At 42.5% G+C, this 21,224-nt stretch overlaps 1 protein-coding gene across 4 annotated transcripts in view; it reads right to left on the bottom strand.

Moving 5' to 3' along the window:
* STX11 (syntaxin 11) overlaps positions 1 to 21,224 on the bottom strand; it is an 80,053-nt gene that overhangs the window by 37,479 nt on the left and 21,350 nt on the right. Inside the window, exons 1-2 of one of the 4 annotated variants that reach the window (XM_049902817.1) lie at positions 17,895 to 18,241; positions 16,402 to 17,331 (exon numbers count right to left, since the gene is read on the bottom strand). The exons of 2 other annotated variants lie outside the window; for them this stretch is intronic. The gene's annotated coding sequence lies outside the window, so the exon portion shown is untranslated. Of the gene's footprint in view, positions 1 to 16,401; positions 17,332 to 17,894; positions 18,242 to 21,224 lie in introns of those variants that run through there. One more of the 4 variants, XM_049902809.1, reaches the window with a different exon arrangement.

Below are 21,224 nucleotides of genomic sequence, written 5' to 3'. Positions count from 1 at the left end.
GACATCAAGGACATTATACATGAAGAAAGCAAGAGGTCATTGAAAAGACAGGAAAGAAAGAAAAGACCAAAATAGATGTCAGATGAGACTCTGGAACATCGAGCAGCTTAAACAAAAGGAAGAAATGATGAAGTAAAAGAACTGAACAGAAGATTTCAAAGGGTGACTCGAGAAGAAAATTAAGTATCATTATGACACGTGCAAAGAGCTGGAGATAGAAAACTAAAGGGGAAGAACACACTCAGCGTTTCTCAAGCTGAAAGAGGTGAAGAAAAATTCAAGCCTCGAGATGCAATAGTGAAGAATTCTACGGGAATCCTTCACTATTAAACAACACAGGAAGCATCAAAAGAAGATGGAAGGAATACAGAGTCATTATACATTATACGTTTTTTTTTTTTTTATACCAAAAAGGATTAGTCAATGTTCAACCATTCCAAGAACTGCATATGATCAGGAACCGATGGTACCAAAGAAAGAGGTTCAAACTGCACTGAAGGCATCAGCGAAAAACAAGGCTCCAGGAATTGACGGAATATCAACTGAGATGTTTCAACAAACTGACACAGCGCTGGAAGCGCTCACTTGTCTATGCCAAGAAATTTGGAAGACAGCTATGTGGCCAACTGACTGGAAGAGATCCATATTTATTCCTCTTCCCAAGAAAGGTGGTCCAACCAAATGCAGAAACTATCGAACAATATCAATAATATCACATGCTAGCAGAATTTTGCGGGAGATCATTCAAAAGCGGCTGCAGCAGTATATAGACAGGAAACTGCCAGAAATTCAGGCCGGTGTCCGAAGAGGACGTGGAACCAGGGATATCATTGCTGATCTCAGATGCATCCTGGCTGAAAGTAGAGAATACCAGAAGGATGTTTACCTGTGTTTTATTGACTGTGCAATGGAATTCGACTGTGTGGATCATGACAAATTATGGATAACATTGAGAAGAATGGGAATTCCGGAACACTTAATTGTGCTCATGAGGAACCTGTACATAGATCCAGAGGCAATTGTTCAGACAGAACAAGGGGATACAAAAGATTACAACCACAAAATTACAGTCACACAACACTGGGAATCATCCACCACTGGGAATCAAGGCCCAGCCAAATTGATACACACATTTTTGGGGGGACTTAATTCAATTCCATGACAGCATGTCTGACCTCCACCTCATAGAGATCAGCCTTGGGCAGTTGATCTTGATTCTCCATCCCCCTTGTGAAGTTAGAGGAGGTCAGATCCGCCCCCACACCATTTTTACGGTATCCAAGCAACCATGAAATGCATACAATTTTAAATACACTTTCATTTTTACTTGCTGTTGAGTATATATTATGATTATATTTTAATATAATATTAAACCAAAAATAAATAAATAAAAACCAAACCCGTTGCCATCAAGTTGATTACGACTCATGATGACCGTATAGGACAGAGTAGAACTGCCCCGTAGGGTTTCCAAGAAGCGCCTGGTAGATTCGAACTGCCGACCTTTTGGTTAACAGCCCAACTTTCAACCACTACGCCACCAGGGTTTCCAGTAGACATTATTATGTAGGTGAACAATAATATTATATGAAGAGATAATTCCAACTGAAAAAAATAACATGAAAAGAAAATGCTGGGCAAAATACTTAGACAATTCACTGGAGATAAGACATTTTTTAAAAGATATTCATTATCTGCTTCTAATGAGAGAAATGTAAATAAAAAAATAAGATACTATTTTAGACATATTAACTCTGCCAAAAATGAGGGGAACAATCAGAACACATTATTTGTTTTTTTTTTTATTACTAGGATTAGCTGAAAAGATAAAAAATGAAAATACTTTTTGTAAGTTTCCCTTTCTGTTAACTGTGGTAGATAGAGGATTTAGATGTCAACAGAAAGTAGAAAACGTCCATGGCACTCTAAGTTTCAGCCAAGGACAATTAACAACCTGAGAGATTTTCCAATTAAACCAGAACAAACATATGTCTACAAAAAGGAATTTTCCTCTACCAAGTGTTAATCTTTTTGGGTGAACTAACGCTGTAAGTTTGATTACTTAAGGAATGAGCATTTGCCGCTAAAGGGTTCTGCAGTTTCAAAAAGAGAAAATATTTTACTCCACCATCATAGCCTTTTATAAAAAAAAATTCAAATAATTCATGAAAATATGAAAGTTGAACTAATTCCCAACTAATAAAGTATTCAACTAGATTCATGGTGGCTACACTTCAGCAATGAACAAACTTCAAGCTAGAAAATTTAAGACCAAATGTCTAGAATTATTTCCATGCCATTCATATACCCCTTACAGGCAATATTTACAGAAAAGCAAGGCGAAAATTAGAAATTAAGTCAATTTATACTTGAAATAAACCAAGGAATGTGTCAAATGATCAGAGGAAAGGTGTAAATACATAGCAAATTGTCATTATAGGCAATCATGTCTGTTCACTTAAAGTCACACTTCAAAGGGAAGAGGCCCCTGAGAAGTAAAGCATTACCAACAAAGAAGAACAAAGGGGGAGGAGGCCTAACACTATCTGATTTTAGAACCTATTATACCGCCACAGGAAACCCTGGTGGCATAGTGGTTACGAGCTACAGCTGCTAACCAAAAAGTCAGCAGTTCGAATTCACCAGGTGCTCTTGGAAACTCTACGAGGCAGGGTAAGGTCACTTTGAGTCGGGTTTGGTTTTTTTTTTTTTTTTTAATACCGCCACGGTAGTCAAAACAGCCTGGTACTGGTACAACAGACACACAGGCCAAAGGAACAGAGTTGAGAACCCTTAAGTAAATCCATCCAACTATAAGCAGCTGATATTTGACGAAGGCCCAAAACCCATTAAATGGGGAAAAGACAGTGTCTTTAACAAATGGTGCTGGCATAATTGAATATTCATCTCCAAAAAAATCAGATAGGGCCCATACCTCACACCATGCACAAAAACAAACTCAAAATGGATCAAAGGCCTAAATACAAAATCTAAAACAATAATGATCATGGAAGGAAAAATAGGGACAATGCTAGGAGCCCTAATACATGGCATAAACAGAATACAAGCCATAACTAACAATGCACAAACACCAGAAAAGACACTAGATAACTGGGAGCTCCTAAAAATCAAACACTTATGGTCATCAAAAGACTTCGCTGAAAGAGTAAAAAGAGAACCTACAGACTGGGAAAAAAACTTTTGGCTACAACATTATCTGATAAGGGTCTAATCTCTAAAATCTACAAGATACTGCAACACCTCAACAACAAAAAGCACATAATCCAATTAAAAAATGGGCAAAAGATATGAACACTTCACCAAAGAAGACATTCAGATGGCTAACAGACACATAAGGAAATGCTCAGGATAACTAGCCATTAGAGAAATGCAAATCAAAACTACAATGGGACACCACCTCACCCCAACAAGGCTGGCACTGATTCAAAAAGCACAAAATAACAAATGCTGGAGAGGTTGTGGAGAAATTGGAACTCTTATGCACTTGCTAGTGGGAATGCAAAATGGTACAACCACCTTGGAAAATGATACAGCACTTTCTTAAAAAGCTAGAAATAAAAAAACCATACATTCCAGCAATCCTACTCCTAGGAATATATCCTAAAGAAATAAGAGCTGTCGCATGAATAAACATATGCACACCCGTGTTCACTGCAGTACTATTCACAATAGCGAAAAGATGGAAACAACCTAAATGCACATCAACAGACAAATGGATAAACAAATTATGGTACATACACACAATGGAGTACTATGCAATGATGAACAACAGTGATGAGTCGTGAAACATCTCACAACATCGATGAATCTGCAGGGCTCTGCTGAGTGAAGTAACTCAGTTACAAAAGGACAAATATCGTATGAGACTACTATTATAAGAACTCAAGGAAAGGTTTAAACACAGAAAAAAGCATTCTTTGATGTTTATGAGGGTGGGGAGGGAGGGGGACAGAAAATCACTAACTAGATAAAAAAATATAAGACAAGAATCAACTTTGGTGAAGGGAAGAACAACACACAATACTAGGGAAGTCAGCACATGTGGGCCAAAGCAAAAGCACTTTCCTGGACACATCCAAACACTTTGAGGGACAGAGTAGCTGGGGCCTGGGGACCACAGTTTTAGGGAACATCTAGGTCAGTTAGCATAACAAAGATTATAAAGAAAATGTTCTATATCCCACTTTCGTGAGTGGTATCTGGGGTCTTAGAAGCTTGTGAAAAGCCATCCAAGATACATCAATTGGTCCTATCATACTTGGAGCAAAGGAGAATGAAGAAAAACAAAGACACATGGAAAATACTGGCCCAAAGGACTAAAGGACCAAATGCACCAGGGATTCCACCAGCCCGAGACCAGAAGAACTAGAATTAGAACCAGAAGAACTGACAGGGAATACAATAGAAAGTCCCAGGTAGAGCAGGAGAAAAATGCAGAACAGACCTCAAATTCACGTAAAAAGGTTAGACTTAATGGTCTGACAGAGACTGGAAGAACCCCCAAAACTATGGCCCCAGGACATGCTGTTAACCTAGAACTGAAACCATTCCCGAAGCCCACTCTTCAGACAAAGATTAGACAGGACTATAAAATAAAAAATAATACACGTGAGAAACATGTTTCTCGGTTCAAACAGATAGACAAGACCCAATGGGCAGCTCTTGTACAATAGCAGGATGAGAAGGCAGGAAGGGACGGGAACTGGTCCAATGTACACAGGGAACCCAGGGTGGAAAGCGGGAATGCGCTGTCACATTGTGGGGACTGCAGCTAATGTCACAAAACAATGTGTGTATACGTTTTTGAATGAGAAATTAACTTGAGCTGTAAACTTTCACCTAAAGCACAATAAAAAATAAGTGAATAAAGTCACACTTCAAGTCTGAGTTATATTTGAATATACCGTGGACTGCCAGAAGAACAAACAAATCAGTCTTAGGAGAAATGCAACCAAAATGCTCCTTAGAAGTCAGAATGGTGGGACTTAAGCTTGCTTATTTTGGACACATCATCAGGAAAAACCAATTGCTAGAAAAGGACGTGGAGTCTCTGGGTTAAGCACTCGACTACCAGCCGAAAGGTTGGCGGTTCATATCCATTCAGAGGCACCTTGAAACACAGGCCTGGCGATCTGCTTCCAAAATTTCACAGCCTTGAAAACCCCATGGAGCACAGTTCTACTCTGCAACACATGGTCAGCATGAGTAGGACGGTAACACAGCAACAACAGAAAAGCACATCTGGTTACTACTTTCTCAACCCAAGGATCACCCCTTAATTCAGATGCTAGATTTAGGGACTTATCTGAAGTCCCTGGATGGTGCAAATAGTTAAATACTCAGCTACTAACTGGAATGTTGGTGGTTTGAACCTACTCAGAGACACTTCTGAAGAAAGGCCTGGCGATCTGCTTCTGAAAGGTTACAACCATGAAAATGCCAGGAAGCTCAATCCTACTCTGCAACATATGGGTCAGCAAGAGTTGGAACTGACTTGATGGCAACTTTTTTTTTTAATGTATTAATTTACTTAGTGCAACACCACTGCAGTGGAAGAGCTGTGGAAGATTCAAAGATTAAAAAAACGAGAAGTCACAATTCTGCCCAGAAACAAGCTGACGACTGACTAGGAGAAATAAGCAGGTACAGAAGTAATACAAGACCTAGAACCTACCAGAAAAGCAGAAAAAAAGACAGCATGAGCCACTAAGCCAGGTGGAGGCTACAAACTGCAATACCTCTCTCTCACCCAGGGCCAAGAAAGTGACGTGAAAAGATGATGAAAAGCAAGAGCAGACACTGAGCAAAGGTGCTTCAACTACGGTCTCATACAATAAAACCCAAAGGCAAATCTGTCAAGGGCCTCTTAGGCCATAACAATCAGATTCTAAAAATTCATTTTTACAAAAAGCTATGATAGAGGTCTCATCTACCCTGAGACCAGGAGAACTAGATGGTGTGCAGCTACCACTATTGACTGTTCTGACCAGGGTCACAGTAGATGGTCCTGGATAGGATGGGAGAAAAACGTAGAACAGAACTCAAATTCTTAAAAAAGGTCAGAGTTACTGTAGCAGTTGAGACCAGAGGACTGTCTGAAACTATCACCCTGAGATACTCTTTAAGCCTTGAATCAAAACTATCCCCTGAGATCACCTTTTAGTGAAATAACAGAGTGGCACACAAAATAAAAGGTATTAAGTGTAAGTATGATGCTCTACTAAAAAACCATCTACGAGACCAAAAGGTCAACATGTACTCTAAAGCAAAGATAAGAAGATAAGAGGGCAGGGAAACTAGAATACTGAAATGGAACAACCAGAACACAACTAAAGAGAATGTTGACACATTGTGAAAAATGTAACCAATGTCACTGAACAATCTGTATAAAAATCGTTCAAATGGGAACCTAATTTACCATGTACACTTTAAAAATAAATAAAATATTATTTAAAAAAAAAAAAGCTATGACACAATGGTTCCCAGGGGCAGAAGGGAAGGGGAGAGAGGGAAAGCTTTGTCTAGTTAGCACTGAGTTTTTGTTTCTGGAGATGGAAAACATGGCAATGGACATTGACGATGGTTGCACAACATGATGGATGTAATTGGTTTCATCGAGTGGTACAAGAGACAAACGTTGAATTGGCAAATGCTGTGTTACCTACTTTTTTTTTACAACAATAAAAAAGCTATGGTACAAATTCACAGTTTCCAAAGCCTTAAGTTTATGTTCTTTTACTGTATGTTACATATTAAAATATTAACAAATTAACTTCTGGCAATGGCACATTGAACAAGACACACATTTCCTTCTGTTCTTTGCTATCAATTTGGCTCATTAAATGAAACAGTCTTTTCTCTCTTTGCCATCTTGTGTGCTCATGTACTAGATATGCACATACACACATCTGTGCAAACTTCTAATCATTGTAAAGTTGAACTTTTTAGTGAAGAATTGGTCATCTTCGAACTAGACAGACAGAAAGATCTTCCTTTGTTAAAAGAAGTCTCTTGTAGCCAAAGCCCGCCCTATAGCTTCTCTCTCTTCTGATATAAATTGTGTGTTCAGGAGAATGGAGCACTTTCTCTGACTTCAGACTACGTTAGGTTGCCAGCTCTATGATCTCATACTTTCTCCAATTTCTTCTCTGTTACTATTCACTATGTTTTGTTGTTAATTGTTTGACTTACTGTATTCCTTGCTTGCCCTTGTTGTTGGCTGCCGTCTGGTTGGCCGCCGACTCACGGCAACACCATGACAAAGGAACGAAAAGCTGACTGGTCCTACACCATCCCCACAATCAGCTGCAGATCAGACTGTTGTGACCCACAGTTTTCACTGACTGATTTTTGGAAGTAGGTCTCTAGCCTTTCTTCTTAGTCTGTCTTAGTCTAGAAGCTCTGCTGAAGCCTCTTCAGCATCATAGCAACATCCAAGCCTCCACTGATAGACAGATGATGCTGGCCATGGGGTGCACTGGCCAGAAATAGAACCCGGGACTCCTGCACAGAAGGTGAGAATTCCACCACTAAGCCACCACTGCTTCACTGCTTGCCTGTAAGGTCCATGAAATGAAGGGCTGTACCACTGTGTATGCAATGTACTCCAGGGCCTAGCACAGCGTCCAGCACATAGGAGGACATCAATAAATATTTGTTGAATGAATGTGCTCATCAGAATGGTTATTTCTTTCAGTAATTTTTTTTTTTTTTGACTCTTAGACACAAAGACAAAAAAGACAGTCACAGTCCTTGCCCTCAAGGTGCTCACAGGCTGGTACCCACCTGTTACCTGTTGCTGTCAAGTTGATTCCTACTCACAGCAACCCTATAGGACATTGTAAAACTGTCCCATAGAGTTTCCTAGGAGCGCCTGATGGATTCGAACTGCCGACCTTTTGGTTAGCAGTCATAGCTCTTAACCACTATGCTGCCACAGGCTGATAGGAAGGATGATTATCATAAAAGCAAACATAGAAAGATACCCTTTGAGAGTGCATAGGAAGATGACTACCTCAATCTGGACGAGGAGAAGGGGATGTTTCCTAGAGGAGATGGTGTCTGAGCTGAGTTTAAATGGTTTAACAGGAGTTATTTGGGCAAGGAGAAGGGGAAAGCAGTCAGGCAGAGACAACCTGAGCAAAGGCATGACGCACTGAAGGTGTAAGAACTGCAAGCCATTTGGTGTTGCAGGAGTAGATAAAACATTAAAATGTCTTAGTTTATCACATCATTTTTTAGGTGACAAATATCTCCTGCAATGACCGGAGTGAAAATAAGTAGGCTTGAAAATACATTTCCCTCTGAAGAAAGATGATTATTTCCTGCTCCACTGACTCAGGTAATATATTTTCCTGCATTTATGAACGTTTTACCCCTCCTGCCAAAATTATCTTTCTCACCCTGTTAGATGGTCATTAAGTTTTAGAATAGCATCTCAAAGCTTCGTGGCACAAGATTTCCTGGAGCCTTGTTATTCCCCTAGAAAATTTACTGATTCCTGTAAATTCACTGATTCCCCTCCTCCATCTATGACTATTCAAGGAATTTGGCATCTCTATCATGCTATAGGAAACCCTGGTGGCATAGTGGTTAAGTGCTATGGCTGTTAACCAAAGAGTTGGCAGTTTGAATCTGCCAGGCACTCATTGGAAACTCTATGGGGCAGTTCTACTCTGTCCTATAGGGTCGCTATGAGTCGGAATCGACTCGATGGCAGTGGGTGGGTTTATCTTGCTATAAGATAGTAAAAGGCTAGCCAGAGTTTCCTCCCTCTTTCTTCGCCTCCTCCTCCCCCTCTCTCCAGCAGTCTTGGTCAGGGGCCAAGGAATCTGGGCCTGGCTCTCTGTTGGCCACTGCAGGAATTTACAGTGAAAGACAAAGCAAGAATGTCACTATGTCCAGCCTCCTAGGATTAAGGCTCAAAAGAAGATGGAAGGAATATACAGAGTCATTATACCAAAAAGAATTAGTCAAAATTCAACCATTCAAGAGATGGCACATGATCAGGAACCGATGGTACTGAAGGAAAAAGTCCAAGCTGCTCTGAAGGCATTGGTGAAAAACAAGGCTCCAGGAATTGATGGAATGTCAACTGAGATGTTTCAACAAACAGATGCAGCGCTGGACGTGCTCACTCATCTATGCCAAGAAATATGGAAGACAGCTTCCTGGCCAACTGATTGGAAGAGATCCATATTTATGCCTATTCCCAAGAAAGGTGATCCAACCGAATGTGGAAATTATAGAACAATATCATTAATATCACATGCAAGCAAAATTTTGCTGAAAATCATTCAAAAATGGCTGCAGGAGTACATTGACAGGGAACTGCCAGAAATTCAGGCTGGTTTCAGAGGAGGATGTGGAACCAGGGATATCGTTGCTGATGTCAGATGGATCCTGGCTGAAGGCAGAGAATACCAGAAAGATGTTTACCTGCGTTTTATTGATTATGCAAAGGCATTTGACTGTGTGGATCATAACAAGCTATGGATAACACCGCAAAGAATGGGAATTCCAGAACACTTAATTGTGCTCATGAGGAACCTTTACATAGATCAAGAGGCAGTTGTTCGGACAGAACAAGGGGATACTGATTGGTTTAAAGTCAGGAAAGCTGTGCGTCAGGGTTGTATTCTTTTACCATACCTATTTAATCTGTATGCTGAACAAATAATAAGAGAAGCTGGACTATATGAAGAAGAACGGGGCATCAGGATTGGAGGAAGACTCATTAACAACCTGTGTTATGCAGATGACACAACCTTGCTTGCTGAAAGTGAAGAGGACTTGAAGCGCTTACTAATGAAGATCAAAGACCACAGCCTTCAGTATGGATTGCACCTCAACATAAAGAAAACAAAAATCCTCACAACTGGACCAATGAGCAACATCATGATAAATGGAGAAAAGACTGAAGTTGTGGAGGATTTCATTTTACTTGGATCCACAATCAACAGCCACGGAAGCAGCAGTCAAGAAATCAAAAGATGCATTGCATTGGGCAAATCTGCCACAAAGGACCTTTTCAAAGTGTCGAAGAGCAAAGATGTCACCCTGAAGACTAAGGTGGGCCTGACCCAAGCCACGGTATTTTCAATTGCATCATATGCATGTGAAAGCTGAACAATGAATAAGGAAGACCGAAGAAGAGTTGACGCCTTTGAATTGTGGTGCTGGCAAAGAATATTGAATATACCATGGACTGCCAAAAGAACGAACAAATCTGTCTTGGAGGAAGTGCAGCCAGAATGCTCCTTAGAGGCAAGGATGGCGAGACTGCATCTTACATACTTTGGACATGTTGTCAGGAGGGATCAGTCCCTGGAGAAGGACATCAGCGGAAAAGAGGAAGACCCTCAACAAGGTGGACTGACACAGTGGCTGCAACAATGAGCTCGAGCATAACAACGATTGTAAGGATGGCGCAGTACCGGGCAGCATTTTGTTCTGTCATGCATAGGGTCGCTATGAGTCAGAACCGACTCGACGGCACCTAACAACAACAACAACAAGCTCCTAACCTTCCTGGGATTGACTACTTTGTCTTTTTGCTGTCTGCTCGGCTATTCTAAGTCTTTAAGGGTCTTTGACAAAAGGTCAACAGAAAGGGAGCTCCACTCTGCAGGAGGATGGTCTGGGTCAGACAGACACAAACAAGACCACTGCAGACGAGAATGTTCTCTTTGACACGAATGCAATGGATGCTGTGGTACCCAGATTCCCCATCAGGACCAAGGCCCTCATTCCTCTACCTCCTGCGAGTGTTGACTGCCTAAGGTTCACAGGTGCAGAACTGCCCTTGGCTGAAGGGGCTGCCTTGACCAAGGTATGCCTCCTGGCCCACATCCAATGATTACTTGATGGGAGGAGGGGTACAAATGTCTATCCTTGCCTCGGGGTGGCACAACAATTACAAAGGGCCATCCTAGCTACAAAGTTCCCTATGGAAATGGCTGAGACCTCAGTTGCACAAGCACTGTGGTTCAGTTCTTCCCTCTGCCCAATCCTGGTTTCCTCTTTCCCTCCAAGTGTTGCTCCCAGAGCACTTTCCAATAAACCTGTATGCACGTCTCAGAGTTTGTCTCCCGGAATCTTGATCTAAGACCCTCAACTTGCCTCTTTCAGTCAAATACTGATAGCCCTGCACCTTATTACTTAAGTACTCTTGGGTGGTCATTGAATGTCTCCAACTTTCTCCTTCTTCACCTACAGAATCAGAATACGGACAGCAACAACAATAATTTTACTACTTATCATTTCTATTCTGCCAGGCTATTACGAGAACTAAAAGAGATAATATATACGATAAATAGTACATTGTAAATAATAAAGAGCTATATAATATTGTCAGCTGACATCATTGTATGTTGGGTTATCATACAGTAATCATTTTATTTGGATCCACAATCAATGCCCTTGGAAGCAGCAGTCAAGAAATCCAACAATGCATTGCATTGGGCGAATCTGCTGCAAAAGACCTCTTTAAAATGTTAAAAAGCAAAGACGTTGCTTTAAGGACTAAGGTGCGCCTGCCATTGTGTTTTCAATTGTCTCATACACATGGGAAAGCTGGACAATGAGGGAAGAAGAATGGATGCACATGAATTATGGTGTTGGCAAAGAACAGTGGATATACTGTGGACTGCAAGAAGAACGAAGAAATCTGTCTCAGAAAAAGCACAGCCAGAATGCTTCTTAGAAGCAAGGATGATGAGACTTCATCTCACATACTTTGGCACATTATCAGGAGAGACCAGTCCCTGGAGAAGGACATCATGCTTCGTAAAGTAGAAGGCGAAAAAGAGGAAGACCCTCAAATGAGATCGACTGACACAGCAGCTGCAAAAATGGGCTCAGCATAACAACTGTGAGGATGATGCAGGACTGGACCATGTTTTGTTCTGTTGTACACAGGGTCACTATGAGTTGGAACCAACTAGGCGGCACCTAACAACAACACTCAGGAGCAAGGGGAGGAGGAAGTGAGAGATGTATTAATAAATACAGAATTCAACTTACACACTGTGTCCTACTCTATCGCAAACCAACAAATCTCATCACTAACCAGTACACAAGGTACAGAACAGAAAATCAGAAATAAAACTATGACATGAGACATGCATTGCTGCAACCCTGAATGTGGAACAGAAGAAAGAACAATACTTATTCACTCTCAGTTTCCATATGAAGACAACAACAGAGCAATTTCCACTTTCCTCAGAAGTTGGAATTCCCATTATTACACCCAGTAGGTTATGCAATGAGCAATGTGATGTCATTTTATATCTTTGAACAGTGAAACAAGTAAAATACTGTGGGGTGTACAAGAAGGGGAATATCTTTCTAGGAGACAGCATTTTCTGGACTACCCTGATACTGTGTCCACTGAAAAGAACACAAATTATGTTAAAAACACATTTAACTAGCTTAAGAAGCATAATTGGAAATTACGAATTCTACAACTCTGCTTCCTACCAAAAATTATATAACTATCGAGCCTCATTTGAATGAGATACACAAATCATGTCCTGCATCCACAGACTCAGGAATGGCAAAAAAACTAACTTACTCTGAGAGATGGTTTCATTAACAGTAAAAGTCACAATATTGTTAGAACTGGGAGAAGGCTTAGTGACAACCTAACAGAGCCCCCAACTCTAGTGACCCTCTGCTCTCAGGGAAACCACAGTCCAGCTGAGGAGGGAAGACAAACCCACGTGAAATGCAACCCAAACCCCTATTTTTGTCATTTTCTGAGCACTGAATGAATTACAGACAGGCATATAGGAATTCAGACCAAGAAGTAAACATGTGGAACAGATCATTGCAGAAGGCTTCATGTTACTCCCATGTAATGGGAAACTATCAATCTCTTGGAGTTCCTGCATGGTGCAAATAGTTAACACGCTCTGCTGCTAACTGTCAGGTTGGAGGTTCCAGTTCACTCAAAGGCACCTCAGAAGAAAGGCCTGGTAATCTACTTCCAAAAAATCAGCCACTGGAAGCCCTGTGGAGCCCAGTTCTACTCTGGCACACGTGGGGTTCCTATGAGTTAGAATCGATGGCAACTGGTAGATTATAAATATCTTGATTTCCTGTGATAACTCTGAAGAAATGCTGACGTTTAATTCATGTGTGGAGAAAATATTTCTAAAACTTCAAGTTTTAGACATTCGAACATTTTAAAACCTCAAACTCACTTTAAGTCAGTTTGTTGATCCAGCTTAGGTACATTAATTCAATGTTTATAATCCTTAAATGGTCCAAAGTGGAGGCCTCTGAGGGGAAGACAATCATACCCTGCTTACTGAACAAAACTCAGGGTATTAATCCAAGCCAGGGTAGGTTCAATCATCAAGCAATGATAATGAAGAGTTGGGACCAGATTTTTTTTTTGCGGGGGGGAGAGGTTTGTTCATCAAAAATACCTTTATCAGGTCCAAAGGAATCTACCTGGATACTACAAATAGCAAGCAGGGTCACAACCTGGGAAACCTGAATCAGTTTGCCAAGCCAAAATCAGGAGCACAGGGGACATAACAGGATCAGGTTCATTTAATAAGATTCTCTAAGTTAGAAGCAGGGGAGGCAGCAGATAAAACCAGAACAAGGTAGGCCCCAAAAGCCAGATCACAAGCCAGGGATGTAAGATTTGAGCCCCTTAATTGCCTACCTGCATTTGTTAGTGATTCTTCCACCATTTGACCCACTCTGTAGATTCAGACTCTTGGCCACGCTTCCTGCTTCCCCATGGGATACTACAGATCTTGGCAACAAAACACTGAGTATATCTAAGGAATATCTGGGTGGTACAAACAATTAATTAACATGCTCAGTTACTAACTAAAAGACTGGATATTCACGTCCATCCAGAGGTAACTCAGAAGAAAGGTCTGGCAATCTACTTCTGAAAAACCAGCCACTGAAAACCCTGCGGAGCACATTTCTACTCTGGCACACATGGGGTCACACCAGGAGTAGGAGTCAACTCAACTCAGCAGTAACTGGCATGGCGTAAGAAGGCTCAAGCTAACCACACGAAGTGCTGAGCATTCAGGGCTTGGGAAAGGGAGGTAACCAGGGCAGCTCCAGGGATGCAGTTGTTGAAGCTCTGGGAACCTTCAGTCACTGTGAGTCTCCATTTAAATTTTCAGTTCTTAAGAGAAAACTTCTGATGGTTCCAGGCTTATTCCGAGATCAACTGCGTATTTCTTGGGGGTGGGAGTGGAGGGTGTCATCCAGTACAATATGACCACTGGGGGTCAATCTTAGGCATTGAGGCTCTTCCTGGATGAGGGAGGATTGTTGGGATCAGGGGAATGACTTCAATTTGTTTGCCACACTGTCCAAAATATTCATTCATTCATACATTGAGGTTATATTCATAGCAACTATTGGGCAGAGCAGAACTGCCCCACAGGGTTTCCAAGGCTGTAAATCTTTACGGAAGCAGACCACCATATCTTTCTCCAGTGCAGCAGCTGGTAGGTTTGAACCATCAACCTTCCAGTTAGCAGCTGAATGCTTAACCACTGCACTACAAAAAAAAACCTGTTTCCATTGAGTCAATTCCGACTCACTGCAACACTAGAGCTCCTTATATTGCATCATAGTGGTTCATAACGCGTGCTTTGGAGCCAGGTTCTTGGGATCAATACCTGGTTCTGTCCAGAGCTAACACTGTGCTTTCTTCGTCTGTCGAAAGTAATTAATTACAGTACCTAGCTCACAGGATTGCAGAGAGGAGGAAAGGACTTAATTCACTTCAAGGCCTAGAATAATGCCTGGCACATGATAGGCACTCAATAAATTTTAGTTGTTATTATTCGTTCAGAAAATTATAATGAGTACTGATTATAGTTGCCAAGTACTATATGAACTCATCATGATCCTTTACTCGAAACCCACTCTTCCACTTATATTCCTAACCTAGTCATTCACTGGGCCCCTGGTGGGGTAGTGGTTAAGAGCTCGTCTGCTAACCAAAAACGGTCAGCAGTTTGAATCCACCAGCTGCTCCTTGGAAACCCTAGGGGGCAGTTCTACTCTGTCCTATAGTCGACTTGACAGTAACTGGTTTGGTTTGGCTTTTTTAGTCATTAACTAGAGATGTGGGAGTCAACTTGAATTGCTCGCCCTCCCTCACTGCCCACTTCTAAATATGTGCTGGGTTCTGCCTCCCAAACATGTCAGCTCATTCCCTCTTTTCCATTCCTCACTGTCACTGCCTAATTCGTGCCCTCTTGGATTCCCCATCTCTACTATTACTGTAATCTCCAAGGCATCTCCCTCAAATCAGTGTCACTTTCATCCAATGTATTCCCAACATTGATTCTAAGTTAGCATTTTATAACACGCTTGTCACAACATCATTCATTTGCTCAAAATCCTCCATAGGAGAAACTCACAGCTCCTACCTGACACATGGATCTGGCCCCTGCCCATCTTTCCAGCCTCATCCTCCAGCCCTATCCCCACCCCTCACCATGTGTCCACACTAAACAGGCTGGAGTTCCCCGACCATAAAGTGCTGTTCCACTTCTTTGTACATGCTGTTCCTCCTGCTTGGCTACCTATCCCTCCATCTGCCTGACAACCCCTCCTCCTACCTTCAGGTTCATTATTCAATCAATAAGTACTTCCTAACACCCATCAGAGTAAAGCATGTGCCAAGTTTAGGGAGTACAATGATGAAAAACACGCTCAATCCTTTCTTTCTCCCAGAAAAAGTAACTTTGAGCGTCTTTGAGGGAGAAATGAAGGTAAAGTTGTCTCAAATTTGACATTGTTTTCCTTAGTAGTTGGATATCTTACAGAATTGGAAAAATTTAATATTACTTTGGTATCAATTTCAAAAGTGCCCAACAGTAAATTGTGACGGCGGATTAAGTCATTTTGACTCACACAACTACAATGTGTTAAAAGTTACTGATTTGAACTATGAAAAGAATGACCGAAAGTTGCTTTAGTATGGTGCTATAAAATTAAATGCCATTAATTAGTCACTTTATAAAAAAATGATGCACATCTAAAAGTACCTGAAACTGTTTAGATGTACTAACAGGCTGGATTTAACATAATTATTAAATAACATGAAATATGACTACACAAAAAATTTAAAAACCACATCTTTCTAGTTAATATATTTTTAAATCACTTCTGAATGAAGATACAGGCTGCCTACAAAGAAAAATCAGTAACTAACCTCAAAACCTTCTAAGTTCCTCCAGCAACAACCCAGTCCATTCCCAATCCTGGTTTTATGGAAACTTCAGTCATACTGGGCATAGATTTTTTTCATAGCACTTACCTCCTTTACACTGAATTTCCCAGGGTATCTGCCAGACTTTCTCCACTAGTCTTTAAGGCTCTTACCTGGCACAATTAAGTGTTGGGGCTGAGCTCAGCTGAACTCAGCTCTGACAGGGAAAATGCAGTTCCTTTCTCTGCTGTGTGTTGAGATGTCCAGAGTCCCTTCCATAGTTCCTAAGACCTTACTACTCAGCTACAATAAAACATGTCTTAAACCTATTATTTTTTTCAGCGCCAACTGGCATCCACTTTCTTCAAAAACTGTCATGCCGCGTTGGTACTTACTTTGTAAAGACAAATTGTCCAAAATATTTTGATTCAGAGGGTGAGTTACAATCACTATGTAAAATGACATATTTCCACAATACAGTGAATGGAATAGCAAAACGGTGATCAAATAATGAAATTAATTTTCTCCTGGCCTCTGTGGCAAAGCACATGATTTTAATGTTTATCTTAGATCAGCCTAGTGACCCCGGATAGTTTGTTGTACCATCAGGCACTTTTAGGAAACTGCAAACTTGAATTGCTACTTCCTACACAGCCCGTTGCAGATGGGCAATGAGTGCACACGTTTCACATCTGTAGCCTTGTTTTAAACACAGACTTCACTTCTCAAAAGTTCATTAACAAAGTCTCACTATTAGGAGAACAGCCCTGTGACTCATTTTTGGATGCCCGTGTGGAAATAACAACTCCTCCCATTGCTGAGAAATGGCTTCACGGTGCGTGAGAACCACAGGAAGTGCAAGGCAGCTCTCAGCTATTTGTCAGTAGAGTCTAGAAAACGAGAGAATTCCCTTTCAGGACGGTGTGGTTCCCCGAAGCGCTGCCACTGCTGCTGGTCTCCATTCTTCTAAATAAAGAAGACTGTGGCTTTGGAAGGAAATGTTTCAAGGCCTTATCAATTTCTTCGCATTTCCTGGCTCCTGAATCATTCTGTCAAATTCAAGTCAAGGCATACCGATTCTGGTGTTTTTGCGAAAGTGCAACCTAATAGGAAGTAAAGAGGTGATCAAATGGAAGTAAAAAACCCAGTGCCGTCGAGTCGATTCCGACTCATAGCTACCCTACAGGACAGAGTAGAACTGCCCCATAGAGTTTCCAGGGAGTGCCTGGCGGATTTGAACTGCCGACCCTTTGGTTAGCAGCTGTAGCACTTAACCACTACGCCACCAGGGTTTCCAAATGGAAGAAAAGACACCACTAAATCAAAAGTCCAGCCTTCAGACTTCAAACAAGAGTAGCCTTAGATGGATAGTTCATGAGGACACCTTATCAACAGGTATCTCCGGAACAAATACTTTCTATGAAGCACTAAATGCTCAATCCCTCGCGCTCTAAAATTAAAAAAAGAAAATGACTTTACTATATAAGAAAATCCCTGAGGTGCAAAGAGGCGGCGTGAGGGCCAGGGCAGATCCGAAATCCCACAGCCTCCTGTCTCCGAGAGGGCGTGGGTCTTCCGGGCGCCCGCTTGTCGCCATCTCTCCGCGCACGCCTAGCCCCTGGATGGGTAAGGAGAGAAAAAGAGACACAAGGAGGCAAGAACTAACCCGAAGCTGCGCCGAGAGTGCGAGCCGACAAGTCCCCTCCTGCCGGGCGCCGTCCCACGACGAAGCTGCGGTGGCAAGGAAACCTGTGGCGCGACTCCGACGCTCCGCTGCCAGCGCCCCGGCGGCTGCAGCGAGGCTGGGCTCCTCACCGCCGCCTGCGCCGCGCCGCTGCAGCAGCCACCACAGCGGGGGACCAGGCCCCGCCCCCGGACGACAGCGCCGGTCCCCGCCCCGCCGGAGCCGGTGCGCCGGCTGGGGAAGACCCGGGGCCGCGCGCCATCCTTTCCAGACGCTCCTCGCGGGGCCCGGGGCGCTCCAGGCCGGGGTGTGCGTGGGAGACCTTCGCGCTCCCGTTCCCCGTCCCATGCTGGCGGGGGCCGAGGCCGCCGGACTTTCCCCGGGAATCTCCGGGGCAGGCAACGTTTGCCGTCGGTGCGTTTTCCGCGGCGCCGGCGCGCGGGCGCTGTTTCCGACCGCGGGCGCATCTGCGAGGGGCGGAGACCCGCGGGGCGGCGGGGCGCACTCAGGTTGAGCGCAGGCTTTCCAGAACCGCAGCGCCGGCCTGCACCAACCCATCTCAGCGCCTCGACTCCCGCCGGGTTCGCTCATTCATGCAACTAGATACCAATTTTGCTGAAGACATACCTGTGGTCAGAGACTGCCAAGACACTGCTCTCAAGCAGCTGCCATCCAGTGGGTAGAGAAAAACGGATAAAGTATACTATTTTGTGAGGTGGACATAAATATCTTGAAAAATACGGTAAAGCCTGAAACTAAGGAAGGGATTAAAAATAAAAAAACAAAACCCTACATTGATCAGGGGTGTGTCAAAGAAACACAAGAGCCAATTGAAAGTCCCCGATGGCCAAAGCTGGAACAATTTGAGCAAAAAATAAATAAATAAACTGGTATTGGATTATAGCCCAAAGTATAAAATAAATACCCATGAGTCCATACTGATATAAATAAGTGAATAAATAAATAACTGGGGGAGAGGAGGCAAATTTCCCATGCTGTGCATAGATAGTGACTTCCAACGAGTACAGTTTGCAAGAGGAGTAGACAGGGAAGGATAACTTTGCAGTGGAAAAATCTAACACTACCTCAACCAGGTGATCCAGGTCAACACAGCAGTCATAAATGATGTAGATATATGGGTCCTTGATATGATCTGATGAAAATGGCACTTTCCCCTTTTTTTTCTTAATTTTTGTTGTGCTTTAAGTGACATAACCCGTTTTATCATGAGAAAAACATCAGACATATTCTAATAGTGGGGCATCCTACAGAATACCTAACTGGTACCACTCAAAACTATCAAGGTCGTCAAAAACAAGAAAAGCCTGAGAAACTGCCACAGCCTAAAGGAGCCCAAGGAAACAAGTCAACTAATTGTAACGTAGTATCCTGGATAGAAACAAAGGTCAGCGGTTCGAATCTGCCAGGCACTCCCTGGAAACTCTATGGGGCAGTTTTACTCTGTCCTATAGGGTCACTATGAGTTCGAATCAACTCGACGGCAACGGTTTTGGTTTGGTTTTTCGTATCGTGGATGGGACTATGGAACAACAACAAAAAAGACATTAGGTAAAAACTAAGGAATTATAAACTGTGGACTTTACTTCATAATAATGTATCAACATTGATTAATTAATTTTAATAATTGTACCACACAAATGCAAGATGCTAATTAAAGAGGAAATTGGGTGCCGGGTATATGAGAACTCTCTGTCCTATCTTTGCAAATTTTTTTATAGATCTACAACAATTCTAAAAAATAAAGTTTATGTTAAAAAATAAAGCAAACTAAGAGGGATTAGGGTGCTAAGTAAAAATACAGGATTATTACAAAAGCCTCTAACTGACCCTACGCTTACTGCCTCACTGCTCGCTGTGGTCTTTAGATGCTCCCTGTGGTCATTCTTTCCGGACGGCAGTTACTACGGCTCCTGCCTCTGGCTCCCGAAGCCCAAGTGTACAGAGAGGAAAAGGCGTGGATATTTGGGAAAAGGCCATTTAACACTGAGAGAACTGCAGATGTAAAGACCCTGAGGCCAAGCATGCTTGGCTTCTTGGGGAAGTAGCAAGGCCAATGGGGGGGGCGGGGGGACAGAATGAGTGGGGAGGGGAAGTGATAGGTGGTGGGATGGAGGGTGGGGAATACAGCATGTAGAGCCATGGTGACCATGAAAAAGTATTTAGATTTTACTTTGAGATGGGAAGACAAGGGAATTTTTAGCAGAAGAGTGACAAAATGTGGCTTTTATTTTTAATTCACTGTTGTTTTGAGGTTTTTTTTTTTTTTTTTTTTTTTGAGGTGGAAACCCTGGTGGCATAATGGTTAAGTGCTACAGCTGCTAACCAAAGGGTCGGCAGTTCGAATCCGCCAGGTGCTCCTTAGACAGTCTGTGGGGCAGTTCTACTCTGTCCTGTTGGGTCGCTGTGAGTCGGAATTGACTCGATGGCACTGGATTTGATTTGTTTTTTGATTGTTTTGAGGCTAAAATAGGGCACAAGGATAGAAGCAGGCCAACCAGTTAGGGAGCCATGGCAGTGGAGCCAATAAGAAGTAGTCAGGTCCTGGCTATGTTCTAAAGGAAGGGCTAACAGGACACCCTGAGTAATTGGGGGTAGGGCGTAATAGAGAAGGAGTCAAGGATGATTCAAGGTTTTTACTCTGAGCAACCAGAAGACAAGAGGCTCCTTTTGCTGAGATGGGGAATACAACCTGAGAAGCAAGTTGTGGAGGGAGGGGATAAGAAGAAAATCACTGGGGGTTAAGAATTCCATTTTGGATGGACCCTTTAAATTTGGAGTGACTATTAGACATCACCAGAGCCCTCGTGGTGCAGTGGTTAAGCATTCAGGCACTGTCATGGATTGAATCGTGTCCCCCCAAAATATCTGTCAACTTGGCTAGGTCATGATTCCTGGTACCATATGTCTATCATTTTGTCATCTGACGTGATTTCCCTATGTGTTGTAAATCCTATCGCTATGATGCTAATACGATGGATTAATGGCAATTATTTTTGGAAACCCTGGTAGCGTAGTGATTAAGTGCTACAGCTGTTAACCAAAGGGTCAGCAGTTCGAATCCGCCTTGGAAACTCTACGGGGCAGTTCTACTCTGTCCTATAGGGTCGCTATGAGTCGGAATTGACTCAACGCCAGTGGATTTAATACATTGATGAGATCTACAAGATTAGATAGCATCTTAAGCCAATCTCTATAAAAGAGAGAATAGAGCAGAGAGGCACAGGGACATGATACCACCAGGAAAGCAGCGCCAGGAGCAGGGCACGTCCTCTGTACCTGAGACTCGTGCAT

Source organism: Elephas maximus, chromosome 1 (genome assembly GCF_024166365.1).
Source record: "Elephas maximus indicus isolate mEleMax1 chromosome 1, mEleMax1 primary haplotype, whole genome shotgun sequence".
Lineage (NCBI taxonomy): Eukaryota > Metazoa > Chordata > Mammalia > Proboscidea > Elephantidae > Elephas > Elephas maximus.
Note: the sequence above shows the minus strand (reverse complement) of the source record. Positions and strands in the feature narration are given on the sequence as shown.